This window comes from Patagioenas fasciata, chromosome 2 (assembly GCF_037038585.1).
Source record: "Patagioenas fasciata isolate bPatFas1 chromosome 2, bPatFas1.hap1, whole genome shotgun sequence".
NCBI classification, from domain to species: domain Eukaryota; kingdom Metazoa; phylum Chordata; class Aves; order Columbiformes; family Columbidae; genus Patagioenas; species Patagioenas fasciata.
Genome location: NC_092521.1, coordinates 123,870,997 through 123,883,507, shown reverse-complemented (window position 1 = coordinate 123,883,507; position 12,511 = coordinate 123,870,997). Strand labels below are relative to the sequence as shown.

Below are 12,511 nucleotides of genomic sequence, written 5' to 3'. Positions count from 1 at the left end.
AGTACTGTTTTCTTTCCAAGACCTTCTGTAGCATTTGTTTTCAGATCATTAAGTGCTTAACAGAAGAGATCAGTAATGTTTTCCCACCTGTAAGCCAAAAATATTTTCCCAAAACCATGTAGAAAGTTGGTAAAAAAAACCTCAGACCAGACTTGCTGTAAGTAATAAAAACATCATGTGGTGATTGTGAAATCCTCCTTCATCTTCCTTGATTTGAGCCCTAGTTGATTTCAGCTAATCTTTAAAGACTGCTGTTCATTTCAGCCTGCAGGCTGTCCATAGGCGTTTCAGGATAATTTTGATAATTGGATGAATACTGAGATAAAAGTGAATAATTTTTTCTTTCTAAAAGATACTTTAGTTCTTCACATAATCCTGAGATGCCAAATGAGTGGTTTTTGTTTGTCATGTGCTTGAAGTGCAGTAGAATTTCCTTAAGAGTTTCATGAGTGTTTTTCTGAAATGGTGAAAATGGGCATTGTTGCTAAACGAGCAGATTGAAGATCAGTGAATAAATGTTGGTGTTTGAGGGCGGGGAGTATGCACCCTGGACCAGCTCATCATGCATTAGGCAGCTGTAGGTACTGAGGGATGAGTGGAGTGTGTGTACATGCAACTGAACACAGGGGGAGGAATGGATGCTCGTGGCAGCAGCCACTTGGAAATGATTTGAATTGTTCCAGAGTGGCGTCATTAATTGTTTCATGAAAGTAGTATCCAAAATAATCAGAATGAAGTTTGTGATGGGAAGTGCTAGAAATCAGTGTTACTACAGCAGTTTACATTCCTTTTGATGTGTAGATGATTTCTTAATAAACCATTAGGTGAAACAAGAATTTTAATATTCATTGATTACTATTTCTTACCATGCGCAGCTTGCAGAAAATTAGAACCTGATACTTTACACTTCTCTCGGCAAAAAATGTCACATCTCTTCTGTTTAACTTGGAGGATAAGGTGAGAGATTTTTCTAGTAGAGACCTATGTATCTTTTGGCAGTGCTTTGATAACTTAAAACAACTGCTAAGTTAACATAGCCTTTGTGTTGCACTAGAAACATAGATTTTCTTTTTAATTGATCAGTGTTGTCTTTTAATCTATTGTTTGACTGGTTGATGGAACATTAGGTAGTTTTAGTCTTTCCCCTTTTTTTCCCATGCAGATAGATCAGAAATGTTTATCTATAATAATGTAAAAGTGATTGAACATGGAATCTACTTGAGTTCAGACATCACAGAATGTATGTTTAGTTATTTTATAATACTAGGTTTGTAACTCCTTTCTGTGTAGAGCCTCTGGGATGATCTCAGTGAGGCAGGAAAAACAGTGTTGTAAGGCCAATGCAGGGAATTTTCAGGGTAGCTAATTTAAGAAAAGAAAAACAAACATTTTCTCTTGCTTTCTTGGTGAAGAGTTCGACAAGTGCGTGGTGATCTTGGGTTTCTCTTCTGTGGGACTGAACGAAATGGTCTCATTATTGCTGAAAGAAGATCCTGCTCACGGCTGCATTGCTGTCATACACGTTGTGTTGGCTGTTTTGTCTGTTGAGGTTGTCTTGCTTGCAAGCTTGGCAGAAGGTGATCCCAGCCCTTCGTTCCTCCGGCCCCCCGCGGTCCCAGTTTCTCTTGAATTAGTGACTTGAATGGGCTCATGAAGCATCCAGTTAATGCTGAAAACAGTGAGGGACAAAGCAGTGCGACCTCCTTCTTCTAGCATGAGCAGACCCTTAGCTTGACTCACTTCTGTATGTAGTTGTAGCTTCAGTTCCATATAATTCACCCATAGATCACGGTGGAATTTTGCAAGAATGGCATAACTTAATAAGTAGGTTTTAGTTGTGAGACCTGCATTTGAGTTGGTGAAAGAGTTCAGGTGATACCTAATTGACACTGGGTGACAAAATTGGCATTTACAGTGTGGTTTGTAGAAACTAGAAGGAATAATAAAGTTACAATACAGAGAAGGAAAATAAAATACAATAATCAAGGTATAAATTTGGAACAAGCATCTGTTTCTAGTTAGTTGTTTTCTAAACATTTTACTGTGAAGAATTAGAAAGGATAAAATGGATAACGGGTTACCATTGCAGCCTACAGAATCCTTTACAAAGGCTTTGAAAATATTTTTAAGCCAAATTATCTGCAGCACCTTTTTCTGCATACATAATTCACAAAAAAAAGCTCGGTGAATACAATGTCACTGCTTTCTTGATACTCCTTATAAGAAAGCTTATTACAATAAGTATAGTAATTATGCAGCAAGTTATATTTTTGTTTAAATTGGCACTGACAAGAGCTTGATCCTGGTAACTGGTTTAAACAGTAAGCTCAGGATTTTTTAAATTAGAATTTTATATTGTCACATTCTGAAGTAAATGCATAGATGTCAAGGATATAATCAATGATTGAATCTTGGGGCTTCATTCGTTATTTTAAACAAATAAATACTGAGCAAATGTTTATACTGGCATTTTTGCTTAGTAAAATTATATGGCAACTCTAGTCTGCACGTCATGGATATGTTAGTGTATCACAGGGTGCTAAATTCTTTATTAGTGTTTGCTATTCAAGTGCTGTACTTTGTGAGGCTCAGCGCTTTAAAGTGACATGAGATAGAAGCAGCCCAATGGAGAAGAGCCGTATGATCTTATTTCTAAGGTTAAATGTTCTGTTCTAGAAAGTTAGCAACTGTCTGGTGAGATAAATGACTGATATTTAGACCCAGAGACTTTTGGCCTTCAATTTCTAAAAGGCTTCACATGGATTGGGATTTAAGCAGAGGCGTGTGCTGTTTGGACTCAAGCGAGGTATGGCCATCGGTGGTGAGTTTCTGAACTGACTCAGTGCTATTACACAGAAATTTTGCTTTCATAAAGACACTAGCATTGATTTGATCGTTTTAGTGTGTGCTTAGGATTCTGTATCTTTTTGTTCTTCTGATTAATAAGTAATGACAAATGTGTGAAATGTTCAAGCAGACTTTTCCAGTGTTGAAGGATTTTTTTTTTAACAGGAAGAATCAAAGCTGAATATTGTGGTGAAACAAATACAGATTGGTCTGATGTGCCTGTCAGTGCATTCTTGGTAACTGATACCATCTCCAAGGCTTTCAGTAACCGGGCTTCAAATTCATAATAGTACATCCTCCAGAGTATACAGAAATGCTCTAAATGCTCTAAAAGCTTTTGTAGTGGTCGAATACAAAGTTGAAATGTTGGGCATTCTGAAGTCTCAACTGTATACTACAGAAATGAGCTAAAGGAAGATGAGGTGGTTTGGACAGACTTGGGCACTTAGTCTGAAGTTTTGTTGTCTTTATTGCTACAGTCTACAGCACTGCAGTCAGGTTAAGGTATCCTTATTTTTGTGAAATATGTTCTCCAGCTAAAGAGTGGGCAGTTGTCATTCACAAGGCTTGCAGGATAACCACATGGAATATACTATGATTACAGAAAATTGCTCAGCTTTACTGTTGTGCTTGTAGCCTCAGTTGAACTAGATGTCCTGCTTTCCTTTTTATTTTTTAAAATAAAGAAGACATGGAGAAACATCCTGAAAGAGTAAGATGCATTTCAGGTTGTGGAGTTATGTTTCTCAGAGAAGTGATTATTTAGATATTTCTAGTACTTGAATATTTTTAATACTTGAAAATAGTTCTTGAGCTTTATAGACTATAGTAGAGTTGATGTGGATGTTAAATGGATTGTCTTAGCCTTTCTTACACTCCCTGAAGTAGATGGGCTTGAGGATAGATCTCTTTCTTAAATATTTTACAACTTTTAAGATTGCTCAAACCTTGAGATTTAAGATCGTCAGTGCCATTATTCAGATTTCTCGTTCTTAGTAAGAAACGCAGAAGTGTTGTGTACCAAGGAGGACAGTTGTGTTATGGCTGGTTGTTGGCCATAGCAAAAGTCCTAAGCGCTGCTGAAATAGTACTGGAATACAAGGTAGTTTTTTTCAGGCTTTTGGGGCAGCTTGGTTGTTGTTGTAATTTGGGTATTTATATGTCTTTGGTTAGTGGGTGGTGTCTGTGCCAGGTTGAATATCGCCTTTTTTCTGTAAAGTCTTATGAAATAACGCACAATGGCAAAGGGCTGGAACTATGTGACCTCCCAGGATAGAAATGACTCTGCAAAGAGAGCTCATTAATGCAGATTAGTGTTTCTCTTTCCTTCTGGCTTTTTTAGAAACAGAACTTTTCTGTGTGCATTTCCTTTGATGTGGGGGCTCCTGGTAAAATGTTTAAACTAAAATACTGTTGAATAGGAACAAATTTCTTTGAATATTAGAATACAGGGCTGCTGAAGCTGTCTCCCCAGAAGTGAGAAGTCGGCACACTTTTCTAAAGGAGTCAATTCAAATGGAGATAGTAGACAGTCACTTCAAAGCCTTCAAAAAGTATTTCTTCTCCTGAGCAAACAGTGCCTGGTAGAAAAACAAGTGCCTCATTAGTTTCCAGACTTCAACCTTTTGGGGGTGTGAGGGGGTAGCCTTTCACAGTGGCAGGTAAGATACTCGTTTTGCAAATCAGTCATGGATATTGGATGTTGAATGAGTGTTGGCACTTTACTTGTTGCTTCAAGAAAGCAGCATTATTTCCCACGAAGGTATTTGTCAGAGTATAATACTCTCTGGCCAGGTTATTTTAGATAGTGCAGGTATAGAGGGTGTAAAGTTTAACATAATGTATATATGTTTGAAGGTATTAAATGTTACTTGGGATTTCTCATTTAGCAGAATGGTACATTTGTACTATGTTGTCAATATATTTTTTAAGTTACAGTTAGCAAGATATAGAAATTGCAATATTCAGTTCAGTTGCAATCACAGAATGTTAGGGATTGAAATGGACCTCAAAAGGTCATCTAGTCCAATCACCCTGCTGGAGCAGGAACACCTAGATGAGGGTACACAGGAAGGTGTCCAGGTGGGTTTTGAATGTCTTCAGAGAAGGAGACTCCACAGCCCCCCTGGGCAGCCTGTTCCAGTGCTCTGTTACCCTCACTGAGAAGTTTCTTCTCATATTAAAGTGGAACCTCCTGTGTTCCACTTTGTATCCATTGCCACTTGTCCTAATACTGGTGTGATTCCTGTTACTGGTCTCTGTAATATGCTCACCATCATGATACTGGTCATCCCTAGTTGTTGGAAGAAGCGTGTGTGACTTGAAACCAGCTCAACCCTGTTGCTCTCCTTGAAAATTTATTGGTTGTTCTGTGCATATGTTGGGCTGAGCCACATATATGTCCTCCCATGCAGGTCTGACTAACTCAGACATTCACATTCTTTTGATGAAATCAGGGAGAAACATCTACACCACCATCTGATCCACTCAACTGACATAGTTGTTTATCCAAAGCAGAGGCCACCTTCCAGTCCCCACAGTGGTGAGATCAAGTTTGCCTCTTTGCAGCTGCTTTGGTTAGTCCCATGCTACGTCATTTCCTGAGCTTCATGGGTACATCCCCCTGCCTGTCTCCTCTGAGCCTTCTGTTAATAATGTTTTATTGGTCAGTCACAATATTCACGTTTCTCATATGTAAATTTACAGGATTTTGAGGCTTATTAGAGAAATTGTGTGTTGAGAGTATAGGAAGTTATCAGTCTTTGTGATTTAATCATATATGAGGTATGAACAGCTGTCTCAGTGCAGTTGGTATAGATGAAGCCTTCCTGAATATAAATTCCAGTTTTCTGGACATCATTAAAATATAGATAAATTAGTTCAAAATACCAGAATAAGACACTAAAAAAAAAGAAGAGAATTACTTAATCAGGATATGTTTGTGACTTGTCTGCATTTAGAGTTTGTGATTTTTATTTATTTTATTAAATCTGTATCCACCACACTCAGTTACTTCCACATGCTTCTTCTGTTGGCATAACTTGGTGAATTTAGCTGGAGATGTAATTTCTGTTAAGATCTGGTGGAATTTCATGGAGGAAGTTGCATCATAGTCACAACCACATTGGGTGTTCCTTGTTCCAGAATGGTCTGAGGACTCTTCTCTACTCTGCCTCCACTTTTGGAATCCTACTGTGCATCAGTGGTTTGCTTCTGGATGTGCAGCTGGTCTGGGATTTACTGTATCTGTTGACCATGCCCAGTGCTTTTGGGTTTTTTGGGCTTGGCTTTTTCCCGTGTCTTGTCATCATGCAGTCACTGTTCTGCGACTGGGACCTGTGCTGAGGTTCCAGGAGCAACTTGCCTTCTAGCCAAGTGGGAGCGGCAAAGACGGCAGAAACATCTAGTGAAATAGATATTTTTAAGGTCATTGCTATAAAGTGACTCTGTGCAATCACAGTCATCATGCTGAGCAATGACCTACTTAAATGGAGAGTTTGAAGGTGGGCAATAAGATGGCTAAAGATATGGATCTCCAAAACTTCTAGCCACCATGTCCCAATGAGTAGGCAAGACTTTGAACTGATGCTTCATATCTGACAGAACAAACAGAAAAGAGGATTGCTTCCCTTCTGGGTAGAGTCTCTTTTCCCTTAAAGATACTTTTCACAGCTGAGGGTGTTTGTTCAGCAGGAGCTATTTCCAAAGTCCCTGTGCACACACACAGAGACTCTGGCCTCTGTGCCCGTTGACATCTAGTTGATCTCTAGCCCTGTGTACTTTGAGGATGCCAGGCAGTGCAGAAGAGGTAAGCACTTGGTATTTTATTATGTTACTGTGTGCACAAATGTCTACAGGAGCTGATCTGTTGTTACCCCTCTGCACCCACCATCCTGGCTCCAAATTGTGCAGAACTGAAGAAGAACATGCTTAGTAGGATCTGAGCTTTCTAAACCTTTTAGTATACATCACATCTAGTTTGATCATACGGAAAATTCAGGAAATGGGAAGCTTGTAAGTTTTTTTTATTTTCAGTGAAACAGCTTTTTATTATGTTGGTGAACACTGTCATTATTTCCAGTGTGGGGAAGGTAGGTGAAAAATGGAAGCTTATTCCTTTAGTGGATGAGGAAGTGCTGGTTCTTTCAAGATCCTGATAAGAAAAGCACAAACACTTGCGAGGCAGATTACTAATAATAACTCAGAAAAGGTGGTAACAAAGTAGGTAATAAAATAATGGATCCTTTCTGATGCTGGGTGCCCTGAGATGATACAGCTTTGGATGGGTCTCTGGCCTGGGCATAGCACATTGTAGATCTTGTCTGCTCTGAGTGCACTAACACTCTCATGGGGTTTCACTCACAGTACAGATTCATTAATCACTGAAAGCAGTTCTTTCTGGAATGTAGGCTTTGAAGTGTCCCTTGGATAATATGCTTTAATGTCATTATCTCATTAATAAAGCTGCAGTTCCCTAGCAGGTGCATGTAATATTTCAAGTAGAAAACACAATCTACTGTACATATACTTAAGATTAAATGCACATTGATTATGTATACATTCATTTTACTGTTGATTAAACACAGCATGATTCAGTAGTAATCACAGAGGATCCATGATACAAAGGTGTGTATCTGGGTGTGAGTCACTAGCTGCTTGTACAATAATAGTTTTACAGGTCGATCACTAACAAACAAGTCACAAGGTCTTTGTATTACTTGAGTTGACTTGAAAGGGGTTGGGTTTTACAGGGACTGATGGGGTAGATTTAAATGGACCAAATCAGCTGTTCAGATGGAGGGGAAGATTAAGAACAAAGTTATAGGTGTGGTGAGGCTGCAAATACTGGAAAGCGTGTGGAGTCAATGCTTCCAGTCTTCTTTTTACATTTCCAGTTGTGCCGCGGTGTTTCCCAAGAACTGGCTCTACTAACTTGCAGTTTGCCAGTGAGGCTTCTTGTGGGGAGCGTAAACAGCTCTTTCTGAGTAGAGTACCCAAACCCGGATGCATTCTTGTCTTTCAGGTTTCTAAAGGAATTGCACAAAAAATCAGTATTTCTCTTGAATTACCTCAACTTAAATGTCATTGCTTTTGAAACATCTCTTTTTTGAATTTTACTGTTCTTGCTAGTTTTGTTTTCACACCACCTTTGTGTTTTGCACTTGTAGGTCAACTGAGTAACTACATATAACATTTACAGGACTTTATAGTAGCTAATTAGCTGAAGTGGTTTGCTCACAAGTTTGACTAAAAAAATTTTGCTGTGCGAATGTTCCAAATTTTTTAGACAGCTCTCAGTGAATGTAGATCCTGCCATTTGCATTATGTGCATAGCAGGGCCAATATTTCCACTTAAAAAATAGTTGTAAAATGTCAGTGAGCCGTGCTGGTTGATAATGGACTGTTCCAGCTGAGCTGAAAAACGGAGTGATAGAGGTAAGTTGTTGGTACTTGGTATTGGTCATGGTAGTAAGAGGGTAGACAGAATTTTGTAGTGTATGAGGAAGAAGAAACAGTAAGGCATTACTATTAACTAGATTTTTTTCTTTAGAACACAAGGGAACTCTGAATTTCTGGTATTGTAAGCCTTCCAGACTAATTCGTAGTAATTTTGATAAATGTACTTTGGTCACCGTTCCGTGGTTGTATGGTTGATGCATGTTTCTTGGCCTAGAAACGGTAGTGTGTAGTTTGGAAGTGGTCCAAGAAAAGTCCTTCCTGAGGCAGCTATTTGTTTTTGTTAGTTAGCATCCTGCTTCTTAGTTCCTTGGGAGATTTAGCTGCAATTGGGGAATGGGACGCTGTAGTTGTGGCTCCAAAAACTTCAGCAGTCATGTATGTGCTGCCTGTCTGATATAGAAGCATCGGCCAGTATAATTTCTTAGCCCAATTAACCATATAAAAACTTGGCCTGCAATGAGGTACTAAAGTGTTTTAAGGTACAAAATGAGAGTTGCTTGAAAATTAATTGCGGCATAGGATGGGAAGATATCTTATTATACGTGGGTTGACTCCTTTAATATAGAACACTGTGATTTTGGGGATAACTTCTGTTGGATACGCTAAAAGGTGATGTAGAAGCCCAGGTTTCCAGTTTGTAGGTCTGAGCAGCAGCGCAAAGGACTGGAGAGCACTTTCTGACGGTATTGAATGAGAAATCTTTCCCTTGCTTTGTAGAAGTAATGCATAGGAAAGGCAGAATTATTTGCTTGTATATGGTTATTGTGTTTCAGCAGATAGCAAACACTTTTTCCAACCAGCTTTTTTGATCTAAATCTGTTGGTGTAATTTGCTTTATATTTTGGATGGTAGTGATGAAGGGAACAGTGATCAGTTTCTCATGGACTAAGCAATTGCATTTAATCTGTGGCAAAGTATTAGGTATTTGAAAGTGTTCTTTTCTGAACTACAAGCATAGTTTACAAAGATTGTAGAGGTTTTTGAGCAGTTAGATGAGAATCCATCCAGAATTGCCTTGTGATATGTAATTTTGCCTTAGAGAAAGGAGTTGGCTGTAAACAGACTTTCTGAGCCTTTATTTTTCTAATCCTACACCAGATTTTCTCTGTAGATTCTTTTTTTATTGCATACAGTACAATGTTCTTTGTAAAAGTAGAAGATAATATGAATGAAACACATTCAAAATCAAAGATTCTTTGAGTCTGTCACAAAAAGGCAGTCAAAATAGGCTTTGTTGTAGCAGAGTTCCACCATGCTAATGAAGATTTATTTGGAAAAGCCTGATCTCTAAGAGTATTGGAATATTTCTGTTGAAGGATATTTAACTTATTAAAAGCTTGTTATTAAGCTTTCTGAAGCCCTGATTGGTAATATTAGGAAAATTATTAGTTATATATCCCTTTTTGGAATTATTTGTGTTTAGCAGCCATGTCAGTTGGTATAGGGAAAAAGATTTTTCTCAGCACTAAAAATTGTGATGGTTGTCAGGGTTTTTTTCTGCCTACTCTTACTGGGAAAGCTTGGTTGCTCAGCATTTTTGTTCAGAATGTGGAGTCATCTTGGTCAAAATAATGTGTTTTGTGGGTTTATTTTGAAGCAGCACTTAGGCTTAATGGTTTTCAGCCCTAAACTGGCACTTGGTAGCTAATACCATCTATGTCCTCTTTATTTTCAGTAAGAACCAAGAGACAGTACTTAGGACAGGAAGCCTTAAAGAAAATAACATGAGCTAGTAATTCCATGCGGTGTTTTATCAGGAGAGGAGATCATAGCAAAATTTGGCTTAGGAAAGTTTGGGATTGAAGGAAACTGAGAAATAAGGTTAAAATCCAAAGAAAATTGAATGCAAACTTTTAAAGTACGAAAAGTCATCTCCAATAGCAATTTACTGAGAACTGAAGTGATGAAACTTAGTATTGATTTGTATGTGTAGCCTTAACAGCATCCGTAACTGTGTATGCTCTTAATGGCAGAATTCATTTGTAACCTGCAGATAGGCATGATACGTATTGAAGATCCTGCAAGGCAGATTTAAATAAAACTTTCTTCCTAGGGACTGGATCTTGTGAGCATCAAGTGCTTCATGGATGCTGGTAGAAGTAGTGGTACATTTAGGCAAAGTTTTTCTGTCTGCGTGGAAGACTAAGGGTGGTTGTGATGATGCATCACTCCCATGATGAAGTTTGAGAACTGAACGTGTATGTGTCATAGAGTATTTTGGAAGGTTTAGAGTCACAATGTCTGTCTTCTTCCTAACCAAAATACCTGCTATTCTGTTGCTATTCTGGTCAGCTTAAGTTGCTTTAATGTAGTTCTGTTTTGGAGCAGGAATCTTATGATGCTGTACGCTCTCAGGAACCTTAGACTGTGGAGCAAATATATGTCCCTGTGGTCCAGAATAGTGAAACCATGTTGGTGTAAGGCCTTGTTATCATCAGATTTTGTAAGGAAACCCTTTGTTAGCAATAGAATTATAGTCGTGATTTTGTTTTTCTTCTGATGTTGAAAGAAGTAGTTCTTCTAAAATACATAAGATGTTGAGAAAGAAAAGTCTGTAATGTTGTTGAACCATGGCTGCAATATTTTTTGATCCAATTTCCTGTCTAATTTGAAACATGTAAAACTAGTTGAAAATGCTGATTTGCTAGGTAATAGTGTAGAATAATGTGTGTTCACCATCATTTTGCAGAAGACTTACATCAGTGTGTATACTTAAGGTTTCAGTAAGTACCTAACCAACACTAAAGCATCTTTAAGTCACACATTCTGCCCACAGACTTTCCAGCTCTGGTCTTTACATAAATGCGTCATTAAAAGGATAGTAAGGAACAAAACAAAGCTTTCTCAGTGGAATGAAATATGGGAACTGGAGTGGAGATGTGGCTGAGCTTTTGTCCTTGGACCTTTGCTGAGCTGCACTCCAGCTGCTCTGTCCTGTTGGCTTCAGGCTGCAGAAAGCTGAGTGGGGTCCAGGGGCTCCACCTCTTTGGAGGCCAGTAGACACGTTGTAAGGTGCAGTTCTGCCATTCCCCCCACCCAAGAGCTCAAACCCGTGCCACATATCACCCTACTCTTCCTCTCAGTCTCTAGAGCTGCTTTCTTAGAGCTGCAATGAGGAGTAGGTCTTGTTGGCTTGGTGTTTCACTAGGAGCTACATGGCAAGTATAGGGAGTTTCAAAGGGTTTCTTTTGAAAAGTGCAAGTATGTGGGTTCCAACTTGTAGCACTTTCACCTTTGTTCATTGTTCGCTTGGGTCCCCGAGATGAAGTTTTTGTGGAGCCTGTTTAGGTAAGCAGGTAGAAGAACAAATATTGAGTTGAATTAATCTCAGTTATCATATTTGAATACATGGCAAACCGTGTGCAATATAGGAAATGAAGATTGTTATACCTTTTTTAGGGCAAAAAAGTGCTGGAATCTTTTAATGTGTTGTCGTCTTCAAGTACTTTATCTTATATTTTAAGTCTCAGCATCCACAGGGGAAATTAAAAAATAATTATTTTATTGTATAAAAGCATAAACCTGCCTATTAAATTCTGTGCAAGAATAATTGGAAAACCATTTCTATGGTGTGCATGTTTGGTGTATTCCAGTTAGTGGAGGGGGGGGCATGTGTATATGGAAAGATGAATGAGATATTAATTGTGGTTGCAATAAGGTAGTGAGGGGAAAGAAGGACTGTCCAGCTTCTCATTTAATAAGCAAGAATGCAGAAACTCTGAAGCTTCATTAAATGTCAAAGCAGTGCTGAGCTGTGCGATCAATGTTGCTATTGCACTCTTCTGCAGGTCATAAAATTTTAACTTCCTAAAATTACAGGAAAACATTCCTTTTTATAGCACTGACTTGAAGGTTTTGTACTGTAGTCAAGTTTTATGACTTCACTTGCATCTGTGCTCTTGTTTGAGGTTTTCTTGATATTATTTTTCCATTCTTTGTGTACAAGAAAAAGTAACTAGGCCTGCTTAGATCACCTTTATTAATGAGTAAAAAGTAAGGACAGGGAGTGACATTTACCTGGAGTGATTACTTTCTGACCAGTTATTGATGATAGTGAGCTAAAGTATTATTAATATATTTAACTGTTAGGATCTTTGTCATCACTTAACACATGGTTACAGAAATTAGTCTTTGCAGTTGCATGTCCAGTATTTTGTTTTATTATTGCAGTTGCTATTGTGTGAAGATACGCTGAATTTGCAGG

The 12,511-nt window shown here is 38.4% G+C and overlaps 1 protein-coding gene across 6 annotated transcripts in view; it reads left to right on the top strand.

The window, feature by feature from the left end:
- The window catches only part of ATP2C1 (ATPase secretory pathway Ca2+ transporting 1), a 68,488-nt gene that overhangs the window by 20,155 nt on the left and 35,822 nt on the right, over positions 1-12,511 (top strand). The window lies entirely within an intron of this gene.